The sequence below is a fragment of the Oncorhynchus tshawytscha genome, unplaced genomic scaffold (assembly GCF_018296145.1).
Source record: "Oncorhynchus tshawytscha isolate Ot180627B unplaced genomic scaffold, Otsh_v2.0 Un_contig_1596_pilon_pilon, whole genome shotgun sequence".
In the NCBI taxonomy this organism is placed as follows: domain Eukaryota; kingdom Metazoa; phylum Chordata; class Actinopteri; order Salmoniformes; family Salmonidae; genus Oncorhynchus; species Oncorhynchus tshawytscha.
Genome location: NW_024608854.1, coordinates 24,720 through 43,279, shown reverse-complemented (window position 1 = coordinate 43,279; position 18,560 = coordinate 24,720). Strand labels below are relative to the sequence as shown.

Sequence of the window (18,560 nt, the reverse complement as noted above, 5' to 3'; positions counted from 1 at the left end):
ACCTAGCTACTGGTGGACTGAATGGAAACCGAGCTACTGGTGGACTGAATGGAAACCGAGCTACTGGTGGACTGAATGGAAACCTAGCTACTGGTGGACTGAATGGAAACCTAGCTACTGGTGGACTGAATGGAAACCTAGCTACTGGTGGACTGAATGGACTACTGGTGGACTGAATGGAAACCTAGCTACTGGTGGACTGAATGGACTACTGGTGGACTGAATGGACTACTGGTGGACTGAATGGAAACCGAGCTACTGGTGGACTGAATGGAAACCTAGCTACTGGTGGACTGAATGGAAACCTAGTTACTGGTGGACTGAATGGAAACCTAGCTACTGGTGGACTGAATGGAAACCGAGCTACTGGTGGACTGAATGGAAACCGAGCTACTGGTGGACTGAATGGAAACCTAGCTACTGGTGGACTGAATGGAAACCTAGCTACTGGTGGACTGAATGGACTGGTGGACTGAATGGACTACTGGTGGACTGAATGGACTACTGGTGGACTGAATGGAAACCGAGCTACTGGTGGACTGAATGGAAACCGAGCTACTGGTGGACTGAATGGAAACCGAGCTACTGGTGGACTGAATGGAAACCGAGCTACTGGTGGACTGAATGGAAACCGAGCTACTGGTGGACTGAATGGAAACCGAGCTACTGGTGGACTGAATGGAAACCGAGCTACTGGTGGACTGAATGGGAACCGAGCTACTGGTGGACTGAATGGAAACCGTGCTACTGGTGGACTGAATGGAAACCGAGCTACTGGTGGACTGAATGGAAACCGAGCTACTGGTGGACTGAATGGAAACCGAGCTACTGGTGGACTGAATGGAAACCGAGCTACTGGTGGACTGACTGGACTACTGGTGGACTGAATGGAAACCTAGCTACTGGTGGACTGAATGGAAACCGAGCTACTGGTGGACTGAATGGACTACTGGTGGACTGAATGGAAACCTAGCTACTGGTGGACTGAATGACTACTGGTGGACTGAATGGAAACCTAGCTACTGTTGGACTGAATGAAACCTAGCTACTGGTCGACTGAATGGAAACCTAGATACTGGTGGACTGAATGGACTACTGGTGGACTGAATGGAAACCTAGCTACTGGTGGACTGAATGGACTACTGGTGGACTGAATGGAAACCTAGCTACTGGTGGACTGAATGGAAACCTAGCTACTGGTGGACTGAATGGAAACCTACCTACTGGTGGACTGAATGGAAACCTAGCTACTGGTGGACTGAATGGAAACCAGCTACTGGTGGACTGAATGGAAACCTAGCTACTGGGACTGGGACTACTGGTGGACTGAATGGAAACCTAGCTACTGGTGGACTGAATGGACTACTACTGGTGGACTGAATGGAAACCTAGCTACTGGTGGACTGAATGGAAACCTAGCTACTGGTGGACTGAATGGAAACCTAGCTACTGGTGGACTGAATGGACACCTAGCTACTGGTGGACTGAATGGACACCTAGCTACTGGTGGACTGAATGGAAACCTAGCTACTGGTGGACTGAATGGAACCTAGCTACCTGAATGGACTACTACTGGTGGACTGAATGGACTACTGGTGGACTGAATGGACTACTGGTGGACTGAATGGAAACCAGCTACTGGTGGACTGAATGGACTACTGGTGGACTGAATGGAAACCTAGTTACTGGTGGACTGGAAACGTCTAGGAGCAACAACGGCTCAGCCGAGAAGTGGCAGGCCACACAAGCTCACAGAACGGGACTGCCGGGTGCTGTGTAGAAATCATCTATCTTCGGTTGCAACACTCACTACCTCATTTCCAAACTGCCTCTGGAAGCACAAGTTTCCGCTCTCAAAAGTATTTTTTAAAACGGTAAAACAACGTCTTCAGCTTTTGTTGTTTACACAACAACAGGTTTCTGGGAAAAATCACCCCAAAAAAAATGTAGACCCCCTTTAGTTCAGTTGTAGATGCCCTTTAGTTCAACTGTGCAGAGACTTGGTTGGTTACATGCACACACACACATTCTGATCTTTAGACTGCCCCTCTGCCTCTGTTGAACTGTCAAAGTAGGTGTGTGTGTGTTAAGACTTCAGTGCAAAAGTCTTTGGTTTGTTTAGCTTGAGAAATATCTGCCAAGAAAAAGAGGAGAGAGAGAGAGGAGAGAGGAGAGTGAGAGAGGGAGAGAATATCTGCCAGAAGAGTGTGAGAGAGTGAGAGAGAGAGAGAGAGAGTGAGAGAGGAGAGGAGTGAGAGTGAGAGAGGAGTGAGAGAGAGAGTGAGAGAGAGAGAGAGGAGAGGGAGAGAGTGAGAGAGGAGAGAGAGAGAGGAGAGAGAGAGTGAGAGTGAGAGTGAGAGAGGAGAGAGGGAGAGAGAGTAGAGGAGAGGAGAGGAGAGAGAGGAGAGTGAGAGAGGGAGAGAGAGGGAGAGAGAGAGAGAGAGAGGGAGAGGAGTGAGGGAGGAGAGAGAGAGAGAGTGTGAGAGGGAGAGAGGAGGAGAGAGAGAGAGAGAGAGAGAGAGAGGAGTGAGAGAGGAGAGAGAGGAGAGAGAGAGAGAGAGAGAGAGAGAGAGAGAGTGAGAGAGAGAGTGAGAGAGAGAGAGAGAGAGAGAGAGAATAACATTCCATTGGCTCCGTTCCAGCCTATGAGCCTCAGCAGCCTCCACTGACCTCTGTGTATGTGTGTCCCGCTGACCGCATCCTTTTAGTGTCTGTGATTTTCTTGCCAAGACATATTCTCATAGCACTACACCAGGTGACTCTAATGTGTGTGTGTGTGTACTCTAGTCTACTCTCGGGTGGTGGTTCTAACCGCCTCATAAAGAGACACCTTGTCTCTGTGTCTTGGAATGTGTTTCAAAATATCTCTTGTAGATGAATAGATTGATACATTTTATTTGATTTGAAATCCTGATCTCATTGTGGTGAGTCTCTCACCAACTGAACATCTACCTGAAAATATAAAATCTAATTTGTTCAAAAAAATAGTGAAAAAAAGAAGTTAATCTTAATCTCAATTGCAGTTCCTTGTTTCGTTGCAATGTCTCTCTTCGCTTCCATTTTCAAAACCCATTGAATAAGAAGATCAAAGTATTAAAAAAATTATGTAACCTTTCTTTAACTAGGCAAGTCAGTTAAGAACAAATTCTTGTTTACAATGACAGCCTACTCCCGGACAACACTGGGCCAATTGTGCACCACCCTGTGGGACACAGCCAGATATGATACAGCCTAGAATTGAACCAGGGACTGTAGTGATGCCTCTTGGGCTGAGATGCAGTGCCTTTGGACCCCTGCCCCACTTGGGAGCCCTCTGTTCATCACCTCTGACCTTCTACTCCAATGGGTTTTGAGAAGGAGGCTAGGAGAGAGAATGCGAGGAAACGCAATTGAGATTTTACAATTTACCAAACGACGAGTGTGGCGTCATCTAGTGGTCAAACCGGAGAAGTGTCGCTGGCAAATTAAATGCAGCCTGTAGTTCAAGCGCTGGTCACTAGGTGGGAGTGTTTTACCACATCTGTGGACTGGCCTCCTGACGTGGCAGCTGGGTTTCAGTCCTCAAATGTCTGTTTATGACAACAGTTGTAATCTGACTCATTACCTTAATAAGTGTTCATAAGATGTAGAAGGTTAGAGTGTAGAGGGTTAGAGTGTAGAGGGTTAGAGTGTAGAGTGTAAAGGGGTTAGAGTGGTCACATACCTCTTTACCTCCACCTACAGTCACATACCTCCACCTACAGTCCCATACCTCTATACCTCCACCTACAGTCCCATACCTCTTTACCTCCACCTACAGTCCCATACCTCTTTACCTCCACCTACAGTCACATACCTCTATACCTCCACCTACAGTCCCATACCTCTATACCTCCACCTATCACCTCCACCTACAGTCACATACCTCTACAGTCACATACTCCACCTACAGTCACATACCTCTATATCTCCACCTACAGCTACATACCTCTTTCACATACCTCCCTCCACCTACAGTCACATACCTCTTTACCTCCACCTCAGTCACCTACACCTACAGCTACATACCTCTATACCTCCACCTACAGTCACATACCTCTATACTCCACCTACAGTCACATACCTCTTTACCTCCACCTACAGTCACATACCTCTTTACCTCCACTTACAGTCACATACCTCTATACCTCCACCTACAGTCACATACCTCTATATTCCACCTACAGTCACATTACCTCTTTACCTCCACCTACAGTCACATACCTCTTTACCTCCACTACAGCCATACCTAACCTCCACCTACAGCCACATACCTCATACCCACCTACAGTCCATACCTATACCAGGTCACATACCTCATACCAGCCACATTATACCTCCACCTACAGTCACATACCTCTAGCCTCCACCTACAGCTACATACCTCATACCTAGCCTTCTATACCTCCACCTACAGCCACATACCTCTATACCACCTACAGCCACATACCTCTTTACCTCCACATGTTGCGTTGCCTCTTCTTAGAGGCGTTCATACCAGCCTTACACTACATTAAGCAGGACATTCATACCAGCCTTACAGTACATTAAGCAGGACATTCATACCAGCCTTATAGCAGGACATTCATACCAGCCTTATAGCAGGACATTCATACCAGCCTTATAGCAGGACATTCATACCAGCCTTACACTACATTAAGCAGGACATTCATACCAGCCTTACACTACATTAAGCAGGACATTCATACCAGCCTTATAGCAGGACATTCATACCAGCCTTATAGCAGGACATTCATACCAGCCTTATAGCAGGACATTCATACCAGCCTTATAGCAGGACATTCATACCAGCCTTATAGCAGGACATTCATACCAGCCTTATAGCAGGACATTCATACCAGCCTTATAGCAGGACATTCATACCAGCCTTATAGCAGGACATTCATACCAGCCTTATAGCAGGACATTCATACCAGCCTTATAGCAGGACATTCATACCAGCCTTATAGCAGGACATTCATACCAGCCTTATAGCAGGACATTCATACCAGCCTTATAGCAGGACATTCATACCAGCCTTACACTACATTAAGCAGGACATTCATACCAGCCTTATAGCAGGACATTCATACCAGCCTTATAGCAGGACATTCATACCAGCCTTACACTACATTAGCAGGACATTCATACCAGCCTTATAGCAGGACATTCATACCAGCCTTACACTACATTAAGTAGGACATTCATACCAGCCTTACACTACATTAAGCAGGACATTCATACCAGCCTTATAGCAGGACATTCATACCAGCCTTACACTACATTAAGCAGGACATTCATACCAGCCTTATAGCAGGACATTCATACCAGCCTTATAGCAGGACATTCATACCAGCCTTATAGCAGGACATTCATACCAGCCTTACACTACATTAAGCAGGACATTCATACCAGCCTTATAGCAGGACATTCATATCAGCCTTATAGCAGGACATTCATACCAGCCTTATAGCAGGACATTCATACCAGCCTTACAGGACATTCATACCAGCCTTATAGCAGGACATTCATACCAGCCTTATAGCAGGACACTCATACCAGCCTTATAGCAGGACATTCATACCAGCCTTATAGCAGGACATTCATACCAGCCTTATAGCAGGACATTCATACCAGCCTTATAGCAGGACATTCATACCGGCCTTATAGCAGGACATTCATACCAGCCTTATAGCAGGACATTCATACCAGCCTTACACTACATTAAGCAGGACATTCATACCAGCCTTACAGTCCAATTGTAACCCAGTAGTAGTGTGAGCTGCTCTCATAATGCTACATGGAGCCTGTTTCTACAGTCTGAGCCTGTTTCTACAGTCTGTGCCTGTTTCTACAGTCTGAGCCTGTTTCTACAGTCTGAGCCTGTTTCTACAGTCTGAGCCTGTTTCTACAGTCTGAGGCTGTTTCTACAGTCTGAGGCTGTTTCTACCGTCTGAGGCTGTTTCTACCGTCTGAGCCTGTTTCTACCGTCTGAGGCTGTTTCTACCATCTGAGCCTGTTTCTACCGTCTGAGGCTGTTTCTACCATCTGAGCCTGTTTCTACCATCTGAGCCTGTTTCTACCGTCTGAGCCCGTTTCTACCGTCTGAGCCTGTTTCTACCATCTGAGCCTGTTTCTACCATCTGAGCCTGTTTCTACAGTCTGAGCCTGTTTCTACCATCTGAGCCTGTTTCTACAGTCTGAGCCTGTTTCTACCATCTGAGCCTGTTTCTACAGTCTGAGCCTGTTTCTACAGTCTGAGCCTGTTTCTACAGTCTGAGCCTGTTTCTACAGTCTGACCCTGTTTCTACAGTCTGAAGTCCCCTGTGTTTTCCCCCGCGGTGGAGGAATTGTGCGTACCGACTCGGAGTGTGTGTGTTTGTGTTTTTTTGTGAATGTGTGTGTGTGTGCTCGGTGTGTGTGTGTGTTTGTGTTTTTTGTGAATGTGTGTGTTTTGCGTGTGTGTGTGCTCGGTGTGTGTGTGTGTCCTTAAGGTATCCCTCCATACCTCAGAAGGCTCCCTGAGTAACATACCTCACATTCCTGGCAACAATGGCTCTGTTTTCACTAGCCTGTTTTATAGAGGGTCTTCAGAGATGTTTTCAGCCTGTTTTAGCTTCTGTTTTCACTAGCCTGTTTTATAGAGGGTCTTCAGAGATGTTTTCAATGGACACTCGTTTTACATTGAGTTGTATTGACAGTGAGTTTGTGTGTTTGAAGTCAAAGTGAACTTTAAAGACATGATTCTAAAATTGTTTCAGTAAGTTATTTATTAACTGTGAAAATGTCAGATAATTAAATGTTATTTTGTGACAACAAACTGCATCCCAAATGGAACAGTAAACCCTATTCTCTATGGGCCCTGTGGTCTAAATTAGTGCACCCTATTCTCTATGGGCCCTGTGGTCTAAAGTAGTGCACCCTATTCTCTATGGGCCCTGTGGTCTAAAGTAGTGCACCCTATTCCCTATGGGCCCTGTGGTCTAATGTAGTGCACCCTATTCTCTATGGGCCCTGTGGTCTAAAGTAGTGCATCATATTCTCTATGGGCCCTGTGGTCTAAGTAGTGCACCCTATTCCCTATGGGCCCTGTGGTCTAAAGTAGTGCACCCTATTCCCTATGGGCCCTGGTCTAAAGTAGTGCACCCTATTCCCTATGGGCCCTGTGGTCTAAAGTAGTGCACCCTATTCCCTATGGGCCCTGGTCTAAAGTAGTGCACCCTATTCCCTATGGGCCCTGTGGTCTAAAGTAGTGCACCCTATTCCCTATGGGCCCTGGTCTAAAGTAGTGCACCCTATTCCCTATGGGCCCTGGTCTAAAGTAGTGCACCTATTCCCTAAAAGTAGTGCACTTTATTAGACCAACAAGGTATCACGGTCCCACTTCAGAGTCAAACATTTCAGATGGGGAGAGAGGCTAAACGTCTATGTGTGAAGTGAAAGTAAACATAGATTAAAGTTTTAGTCATTAAATACCAAGTGTTTAAAACTTCTTCGGGACGGTTAAGCTAACGTAGGCTAATGCGATTAGCATGAGGTTGAGCTAACGTAGGCTAATGCGATTAGCATGAGGTTGAGCTAACGTAGGCTAATGCGATTAGCATGAGGTTGAGCTAACGTAGGCTAATGCGATTAGCATGAGGTTGAGCTAACGTAGGCTAATGCGATTAGCATGAGGTTGAGCTAACGTAGGCTAACGCGATTAGCATGAGGTTGAGCTAACGTAGGCTAATGCGATTAGCATGAGGTTGAGCTAACCTAGGCTAATGCGATCAGCATGAGGTTGAGCAAACCTAGGCTAATGCGATTAGCATGAGGTTGTAAGGAACATGAAAATGAAGAGGCTAAAAGTTTGTTTTTATTTAATATTTTATTTAACCTGGCTGGTAGTGTCATTAGGGGATGCAGGGACAGACTGTCATTGTGGCTTTCCCATTTTAAGTTCCGCTGTCTCCTGGACAACCTCTCTGGGACTAAATACACTGCCAAGACTCTTGAGATGCACACACACACACAACACAAACACAGACTGAAATTCCTCAGACAGCTTCCAGTAATAAGAGACTCTTCTCTCTGATGTCACAAACTATAAACCAAGAGGTCTTTACATTTAATCCACCCGTTCAACACACACGGTAGGACATGTTTCTCTTTTGTCTTCCCACCAACACACACACACACACACACACACACACACACACACACACACACACACACACACACACACACACACACACACTCTGGATGTCTTCTGTAATATGATCTACTGGAAGAGTATTCTCCTGATTTTCCTGGCTGTGGGGGTTCAGGGAGAGAGACAGGGAGAGGAGAAAACGTTTTTCAACTGTGGGAGTTAGGAGAGAGAGAGAGAGGGGAGAGGGAGAGAGGGAAAGGGGGAGAGAGAAAGAAGAATACGTTTTCAACTGTGAGGTAGGAGAGAGGGGGACAGGGGAGAGGGAGAGAGAGAGAGGGAGAGAGAAAGAAATACGTTTTCAACTGTGAGGTAGGAGAGAGGGAGACAGAGAGAGAAAAAAACATTTTCATCTGTGGAAGGTAGACTAGAGAGAACTTTTTAATCTGTGGGAGGTAGGAGAGAGAGACAGGGGAGAGGGAGAGAGAGGGGTGAGAGAGAGAGAGACCGAGGAATTGAATCTGTGGGAGGTAGTGTAGTGTAATTACAGAGTGTATAGCAGACCTGCTCCACTCCGTACCAAGCCTGCCACATCACTATGGACACAACGGAATATAAGACGTCCTTAACCGTTTTTACCCTCTTCAGTGTCCTGTCGATATGCTGGTGTGCCCCTCAACGGTTCTGCCAGCCTGGAGACCACAATTCGGGTAAAGTACCACTTGTATTCATTCATCATGGCTGGTTACGCATCACGGAGCTATTGAAGTAAGTTGTGAGGTCGTTTCTGAGACAATTGTCTTTTTTTTTTTCCCATGTGATTTTATAAAAGCGTATAGTCTTTGTTTGCTACAGCCTAGCGGTCCATCCTTCTACATCTGCATGGCTGCTTGGGGTTTTAGGCTTTAGGTTTCTGTATAGAAACGTTAAGGTGCACTGTCCCTTTAAAAATATAACGTTTACTCAAACTCAGTATGAGTATTTCAAGTCAGGTTACTCGTATTTCAAGTCAGGTTACTAGTATTTCAAGTCAGGTTACTAGTATTTCAAGTCAGGTTACTAGTATTTCAAGTCAGGTTACTAGTATCAAGTCAGGTTACTCAGGTATTTCAAGTCAGGTAACTAGTATTTCAAGTCAGTAACTTATTTCAAGTCAGGTTACTAGTATTTCAAGTCAGGTAACTAGTATTTCAAGTCAACTAGTCAGGTAACTAGTATTTCAAGTCAGGTAACTAGTATTTCTAGTATTTTTCAAGTCAGGTTACTAGTATTTCACATCAGGTTACAAGTATTTCAAGTCAGGTTACTAGTATTTCAAGTCAGGTTACTAAAAATGTTAAGTCCAAACCACAGTATCCGTTTATAAGTGCAATATAATTTTAGAAAAAATGTCAAAGTAAATGTCATCACAGATGTTGATTCTTCATCTGTGCTGGTGTCTGACGTTCTACAGTGGCTTGCGAAAGTATTCACACCCTTGGCATTTTTCCCTATTTTGTTGCCTTTACAACCTGGAATTAAAATCGTTTTTAGGGAGGGGTAATATATAATTTGATTTACACAACATACCTACCGCTTTGAAGATGCAACATATTTTTTCTTATTGGGAGACAAAAAAAACAGAAATTTAGCGTGCATAACTATTCACCCTCCAAAAGTCAGTACTGTGTAGAGCCACGTTTTGCAGCAATTACAGCTGCAAGTCTCTTGGGGTCTGTCTCTATAAGCTTGGCACATCTAGCCACTGGGATCTTTGCCTGTTCTTCAAGGCAAAACTGCTCCAGCTCCTTCAAGTTGGATGGGTTTCGCTGGTGCACAGCAATCTTTAACACATATCACAGATTCTCAATTGGATTGAGGTCTGGGCTTTGACTAGGCCATTCCAAGACATTTAAATGTTTCCCCTTAAACCACTAGAGAGTTGATTTAGTGGTATGCTTAGGGTCATTGTCCTGCTGGAAGGTGAACCTCCTTCCCAGTCTCAAATCTCTGGAAGACTGAAACAGGTTTCCATCAAGAATTTCCTTGGATTTAGCGCCATCCATCATTCATTAAATTCTGACCAGTTTCCCAGTCCCTGCAGATAAAAAACATCCCCACAGCATGATGCTGCTGCCACCACCATGCATCACTGTGGGGATGGTATTCTCGGGGGTGATGAGGTGTTGGGTTTGCGCCAGACATAGTGTTTTCTTAGATGGCCAAAAAGCTCACTTTTAGTCTCATCTGACCAGAGTACCTTCTTCCATATGTTTGGGGAATCTCCCACATGCCTGTTGGTGAACACCAAACGTGTTTGCTTATTTTTTTCTTTAAGCAATGGCTTTTTTCTGTCCACTCTTCCATAAAGCCCAGCTTTGTGTAGTGTACAGCTTAAAGTGGTCCCATGGACAGATACTACAATCTCCACAACCACAGGCTCTTTGGAAGGGTTGCCAGAAGAAAGCCCTTTCTGACCCCAAGACACAGACGCAAACGCTTGGAGTTTACCAAACGTCATTTACATTATAACTGGAAGAAGGTGCTCTGGTCAGATGAGACAAAATTGAACGTTTTGGTCAGATACAGCATCGGCATGTTTGGCGTAGAAACAGAGATGCATACAAGGAGAGGCACCTCATACCCACGGTGAAATATGGTGGTGGGTCAGTGATGTTTTGTTTTAATTCCAGGGGCTGTTTTGGTGGGTCAATTTTTGGGGCTGTTTTAATTCAGAGGTCCAGGGGCACTGGCTAAGATTGATAGCATAATTGATTCCACCAAGTATCAGGCAATTTTGGCTGACAATCTGGTTGCCTCTGCCTGAAGGCTGGGACTTGGCCGTATGTAGACTTTCCAACAAGACAATGACCCAAAACATACCTCAAGATCCACACAGAAATGGTTCTGTGACAACAAAATCAATGTTCTGCCATGGCCATCTCAGTCACCAGACCTCAATCCAATTGAAAACCTGTGGGATGAGTTGAAGAGGGGCAGTTGATAAGCGCAAACCCAAGAATGTGAAGGATCTTGAAAGGATCTGCATAGAGTGGTCCAAAATCCCTCCAAATATGTTCCTTAACCTTGTCAAACATTACAGGAAAAGACCATGCTGTTATCCTTGCCAGAGGTTGTTGCACTAAGTAGTAAATGAGTGCCAAGAATGATGAAACCTTGATTTTGGTAAAATTTATTTTGTATTAAATAATTATGATTTCGGTTGGTTCCATTGAAACATTAATAAAGTCCAGTATTTCTCACATGTTGGTATTTTGAGTTTATCTCTATAATTATATTGTTTATATTTTTTTAAGTATTGTTTGTCCATTGCCAGTCAGGAGCGCTAGTAATTTTGGAGCCCACTGTACATGGTAGGTCTACGGGTTCTCAAGGAGATGTTGGAGAAGCACTGCAGTAGGCTACATAGACTCTGGGGTTCTCCAGGAGAGGTTAGAGAACCACTGCAGTAGGTTACATAGAGTCTGGGGTTCTCCAGGAGAGGTTAGAGAACCACTGCAGTAGGTTACATAGAGTCTGGGGTTCTCCAGGAGAGGTTAGAGAACCACTGCAGTAGGTTACATAGAGTCTGGGGGTTCTCCAGGAGAGGTTAGAGAACCACTGCAGTAGGTTACATAAAGTCTGGGGTTCTCCAGGAGAGGTTATAGAACCACTGCAGTAGGTTACATAAAGTCTGGGGGTTCTCCAGGAGAGGTTAGAGAACCACTGCAGTAGGTTACATAGAGTCTGGGGGTTCTCCAGGAGAGGTTAGAGAACCACTGCAGTAGGTTACATAAAGTCTGGGGGTTCTCCAGGAGAGGTTATATAACCACTGCAGTAGGTTACATAAAGTCTGGGGGTTCTCCAGGAGAGGTTAGAGAACCACTGCAGTAGGTTACATAGAGTCTGGGGGTTCTCCAGGAGAGGTTAGAGAACCACTGCAGTAGGTTACATAAGTCTGGGGGTTCTCCAGGAGAGGTTATATAACCACTGCTCCAGGAGGTTACATAGAGTCTGGGGTTTCTCCAGGAGAGGTTATATAACCACTGCAGTAGGTTACATAAAGTCTGGGGTTTCTCCAGGAGAGGTTAGAGAACCACTGCAGTAGGTTACATAGAGTCTGGGGTTCTCCAGGAGAGGTTAGAGAACCACTGCAGTAGGTTACATAGAGTCTGGGGTTTCTCCAGGAGAGGTTAGAGAACCACTGCAGTAGGTTACATAAAGTCTGGGGTTCTCCAGGAGAGGTTATATAACCACTGCAGTAGGTTACATAGAGTCTGGGGGTTCTCCAGGAGAGGTTATATAACCACTGCAGTAGGTTACATAGAGTCTGGGGGTTCTCCAGGAGAGGTTAGAGAACCACTGCAGTAGGTTACATAGAGTCTGGGGGTTCTCCAGGAGAGGTTAGAGAACCACTGCAGTAGGTTACATAGAGTCTGGGGGTTCTCCAGGAGAGGTTAGAGAACCACTGCAGTAGGTTACATAGAGTCTGGGGGTTCTCCAGGAGAGGTTAGAGAACCACTGCAGTAGGTTACATAGAGTCTGGGGGTTCTACTACACGTACTTCTAGTGTGATGTGTTTTGTGTTTTGCAGGAAGATGCAACAACGGTCCAGCTGAAGAAAAACGTAAGTTGTTTCACTGATTTTATTCTTATAAGAAAATAAATTAAATGTAAATATGGGATTGTAAAATATATCTTATGTATGATAGTCCATGTCAACCGTATAGCAGTGCACTGTATCTCAGTGTTTATAGTGTACATACCACACTGTATCTCAGTGTTTATAGTGTACATACCACACTGTATCTTAGTGTTTATAGTGTACATACCACACTGGATCTCAGTGTTTATAGTGTACATACCACACTGTATCTCAGTGTTTATAGTGTACATACCACACTGTATCTTAGTGTTTATAGTGTACATACCACACTGGATCTCAGTGTTTATAGTGTACATACCACACTGTATCTCAGTGTTTATAGTGTACATACCACACTGGATCTCAGTGTTTATAGTGTACATACCACACTGTATCTCAGTGTTTATAGTGTACATACCACACTGTATCTTAGTGTTTATAGTGTACATACCACACTGGATCTCAGTGTTTATAGTGTACATACCACACTGTATCTTAGTGTTTATAGTGTACATACCACACTGTAGCTGACAGTGTTTATAGTGTACATACCACACTGTATCTCAGTGTTTATAGTGTACATACCACACTGTAGCTGACAGTGTTTATAGTGTACATACCACACTGTATCTCAGTGTTTATAGTGTACATACCACATGTGGATTTGTGTCAATACAGCTACAGTTGAATTCGGTAGTTCACATGCACTGTTGTGCTTAAAATATATCTTTATTTTTAAAAAGCCACAGGGCCAACCCAATGTGCAAAATATAAAGTACAGTACTCATGAAATAGTAGGAGATATTCCTCTCAGGAAAACAATGTACGACAAAGACAAAAGGCAAAGGGGATCCCATCATATATACAGTTGGAGTCGGAAGATTACATACACTGAGGTTTGAGTCATTAAAACTCGTTTTTCAACCACTCTTGTTAACAAACTATAGTCTTGGCAAGTCGGTTAGGATACCTACTTTGTGCATGACACAAGTCATTTTTCCAACAATTGTTTACAGACAGTCTATTTCACTTATAATTCAATGTATCACAATTTCAATGGGTCAGACATTTACATACACCTAGTTGACTGAGCCTGTAAACAGAAAATTTCAGAAAATGATGTCATGGCTTTAGAAGCTTCTGATAGGCTAATTGCCATACTTTGAGTCAATTGGAGGTGTACCCGTGGATGTATCCCTAGGCCTACCTTCAAACTCAGTGCCTCTTAGCTTGAAATCATGGGAAAATCAAAATAAATCAGCCAAGACCTCAGAAATACAATTGCAGACCTCCGCAAAGTCTGGTTCATCCTTGGGAGCAATTTCCAAATGCCTGAAGGTACCACATTCATCTGTACAAACAATAGTACGCAAGAATGAACACCATGGGACCACGCAGCCGTCATACCGCTCAGGAAAGAGATGCGTTCTGTCTACTAGAGATGAACGTACTTTGGTGCGAAAAGTGCAAATCAATCCCAGAACAACATTAAAGGACCTTGTGAAGATGCTGGAGGAAATAGTTACAAAAGTATCTATATCCACAGTAAAATGTGTTCGATATCGACATAACCTGAAAGGCCGCTCAGCAAGGAAGAAGCCACTGCTCCAAAACCGCCATAAAAAAATCCAGACTACGGTTTGCAACTGCACATGGGGACAAAGATCATACTTGTTGGAGAAATGTCCTCTGGTCTAATGAAACAAAAATATAACTGTTTGGTCATAATGTCCATCGTTATGTTTGGAGGAAAAATGGGCAGGCTTGCAAGCCGAAGAACACCATCCCAACCGTGAAGCATGGAGGTGACAGCATCATGTTGTGGGGGTGCTATGCGTCAGGAGGGACTGGTGCACTTCACCAAACAGATGGCATCATGAGAAGTAAAATTATGTGGATATATTGATCTAACATCTCGAGACATCAGTCAGGAAGTTGAAGCTTGGTCGCAAATGGATCTTCCAAATGGACAATGACCCCAAGCATACTTCCAAAGTTGTGGCAAAATGGCATAAAGACAACAAAGTTAAGGTATTGAAGTGGCCATCACAACGCCCTGACCTTAATCCTATAGAAAGTGTGTTGGCAGAACTTAAAAAGCGTGTGCGAGCAAGGAGTCCTACAAACCTGATTCAGTTACACCAGCTCTGTCAGGAGGAATGGGCCCAAATTCACCCAACTATTGTGGGAAGCTTGTGGAAGGCTACCCAAAACGTTTGACCCAAGTTAAACAATTTAAAGGCAATGCTACCAAATACTAATTGAGTGTATGTAAACGTCTGACCCGCTGGGAATGTATTGAAAGAAATAAAGCTGAAATAAATCATTCTGTCTTCTATTATTCTGACATTCTACATTCTTAAAATAACGTGGTGATCCTAACTGACCTAAGAAGGGGAATTGTGACTCTGAATAAATGTCAGGAATTGTGAAATCTGAGTTTAAAGGTATTTTGCTAAGGTGTATGTAAACTTCCCGACTTCAACTGTATATGTCTGTATATTCTGATAATTGTCTGTCTGTATATTCTGATAATTGTCTGTCTGTATATTCTGATAATTGTCTGTCTGTATATTCTGTTTGTCTGTAGATTCTGTTTGTCTGTAGATTCTGTTTGTCTGTAGATTCTGTTTGTCTGTAGATTCTGTTTGTCTGTAGATTCTGTTTGTCTGTAGATTCTGTTTGTCTGTAGATTCTGTTTGTCTGTAGATTCTGTTTGTTTGTCTGTAGATTCTGTTTGTCTGTAGATTCTGTTTGTCTGTAGATTCTGTTTGTCTGTAGATTCTGTTTGTCTGTAGATTCTGTTTGTCTGTAGATTCTGTTTGTCTGTAGATTCTGTTTGTCTGTAGATTCTGTTTATTGTCTGTAGATTCTGTTTGTCTGTAGATTCTGTTTGTCTGTAGATTCTGTTTGTTTGTCTGTAGATTCTGTTTGTTTGTCTGTAGATTCTGTTTGTCTGTAGATTCTGTTTGTCTGTAGATTCTGTTTGTCTGTAGATTCTGTTTGTCTGTAGATTCTGTTTGTCTGTAGATTCTGTTTGTCTGTAGATTCTGTTTGTCTGTAGATTCTGTTTGTCTGTAGATTCTGTTTGTCTGTAGATTCTGTTTGTCTGTAGATTCTGTTTGTCTGTAGATTCTGTTTATTGTCTGTGTACTCTGCTTGTTGTCTGTATATTATTTTAGTTGGCTGTCTGTATATTCTGTTTCTTGTCTGTGTACTCTGCTTGTTGTCTGTATATTATTTTAGTTGGCTGTCTGTATATTCTGTTTCTTGTCTGTGTACTCTGCTTGTTGTCTGTATATTATTTTAGTTGGCTGTCTGTATATTCTGTTTCTTGTCTGTGTACTCTGCTTGTTGTCTGTATATTATTTTAGTTGGCTGTCTGTATATTCTGTTTCTTGTCTGTGTACTCTGCTTGTTGTCTGTATATTATTTTAGTTGGCTGTCTGTATATTCTGTTTCTTGTCTGTGTACTCTGCTTGTTGTCTGTATATTATTTTAGTTGGCTGTCTGTATATTCTGTTTCTTGTCTGTGTACTCTGTTTGTTGTTTTTTTGTCAGTACCATTTCACAGATTCAAATTCCTTTACATGCAAATGTAGCAGGATGGAACAAGCCTGTACATAGATGCCTGCATATAGATGTCTGTGTGCATCCCCAATGGCAGACTGTTCACTATATAGTGCACTACTTCTACCCAGGGGCCATAGGGACTAGGATGCGGTTTGGAACACCTCTGTGGTCTCAGAGAGGGCAGGAACATTAGTTAGGACCCTGTAGGGGGATGTTCTGTACTGTCACCTGTCTGTCTGGGATGATGTAAATTACAGTTATATAGATATCACTTCAAGACATAACAAAGATATGTATTGTTAATTTTTAAAAACGTTTTAACGCTCAGAGAACATTATTTAAAAACATACATTCTAGGCAGAGTTCAAATAAAAAGCCATATCTCAGACTGGCCAATAAAAAGAGAAATTAAGATGGGCAAAAGAACACAGACACTGGACAGAGGAACTCTGCCTAGAAGGCCAGCATCCCAGAGTCTCCTCTTCACTGTTGACGTTGAGACTGGACAGAGGAACTCTGCCTAGAAGGCCAGCATCCCGCAGTCTCCTCTTCACTGTTGACGTTGAGACTGGACAGAGGAACTCTGCCTAGAAGGCCAGCATCCCGGAGTCTCCTCTTCACTGTTGACGTTGAGACTGGACAGAGGAACTCTGCCTAGAAGGCCAGCATCCCAGAGTCTCCTCTTCACTGTTGACGTTGAGACTGGACAGAGGAACTCTGCCTAGAAGGCCAGCATCCCAGAGTCTCCTCTTCACTGTTGACGTTGAGACTGGACAGAGGAACTGCCTAACGTTCTCAGAACCTCCCTGCAACGTTCTCAGAACCTCCCTGCAACGTTCTCAGAACCTTCCTGCAACCTAAAAATGTACGTTCCAAGAACAGGCAAAATGTTCCATTTTAAATGTCAGGAAACCTATGTCTTCGTTCCCAGAACGAATGAGAAACCAAAAACGCACTTTCCCACAACTTCCAAGGATACCAAATGTGCTGCTAGCTGGGTAAAGTCCCTTAGGTCTTGAGTAAGTCCTATATCACAGTAACATCAACAAAGTAGACAATAAAGTGTGACCAGGTTCAGTTGTCAAACGTTGTCCAACAATGCAGATAGAAATGCCTGACTACAGCCACATGACTCCCACTGTTTTACATGTCAGAGGGCATGTTTAGTTCTACATAACATATTTCTTTCTGAACGTTCCTGGAAATGTTGTGTCCTCCTCTTAACCCTCCTCCCTCCTCACTCCACAGCCGCAGTGTGTTCAGAGATTAACCTGGGTTACTCCTCTTACCCCGTAACCCTCCTCCCTCCTCTCTCCACAGCCGCAGTGTGTTCAGAGATTAACCTGGGTTACTCCTCTCTTCACCCTAACCCTCCTCCCTCCTCTTCACTCCACAGCCGCAGTGTGTTCAGAGATTAACCTGGGTTACTCCTCTTACCCCTAACCCTCCTCCCTCCTCACTCCACAGCCGCAGTGTGTTCAGAGATTAACCTGGGTTACTCCTCTTACATTGAGACTGGACAGAGGAACCCTCCTCCCTCCCAGCATCCACAGCCGCAGTGTGTCTCAGAGATTAACCTGGGTTACTCCTCTTACCCCTAACCCTCCTCCCTCCTCAGACAGCAGCAGTGTGTTGAGATTAACCTGGGTTACTCCTCTTACCCCTAACCCTCCTCCCTCCTCACTCCACAGCCGCAGTGTGTTCAGAGATTAACCTGGGTTTCCTCTTACCCCTAACCCTCCTCCCTTTCTCACAGCCGCAGTGTGTTCAGAGATTAACCTGGGTTACTCCTCTTACCCCTAACCCTGATGCTCCTCCCTCCTCACTTTTCAGCAGCAGTGTGTTCAAGATTAACCTGGGTTACTCCTCTTACCCCCTAAAATGAACCTCCTGCCCTCAGTGTGTTCTCCCTCCTCAACTCCACAGCAGCAGTGTGTTCAGAGATTAACCTGGGTTACTCCTCTTACCCCTAACCCTCCTCCCTCCTCACTCCACAGCCGCAGTGTGTTCAGAGATTAACCTGGGTTACTCCTCTTACCCCTAACCCTCCCTCCCTCCCTAAAAATCTTCACAGCAGCAGTGTGTTCAGAGATTAACCTGGGTTACTCCTCTTACCCCTAACCCTCCTCCCTCCTCTCTTCACAGCCGCAGTGTGTTCAGAGATTAACTTGGGTTACTCCTCTTACCCCTAACCCTCCTCCCTCCTCACTTCAC

General features: G+C 44.2%; 1 long non-coding RNA gene across 1 annotated transcript; it reads left to right on the top strand.

Moving 5' to 3' along the window:
- The first annotated feature begins 8,752 nt into the window (after window positions 1-8,752).
- On the top strand, window positions 8,753-17,646 carry LOC121843895. Its single transcript, XR_006081778.1, has 3 exons — window positions 8,753-8,859; window positions 12,723-12,755; window positions 17,595-17,646. It is a non-coding gene; the product is annotated as an uncharacterized LOC121843895 (long non-coding RNA).
- Window positions 17,647-18,560: the final 914 nt, after the last annotated feature.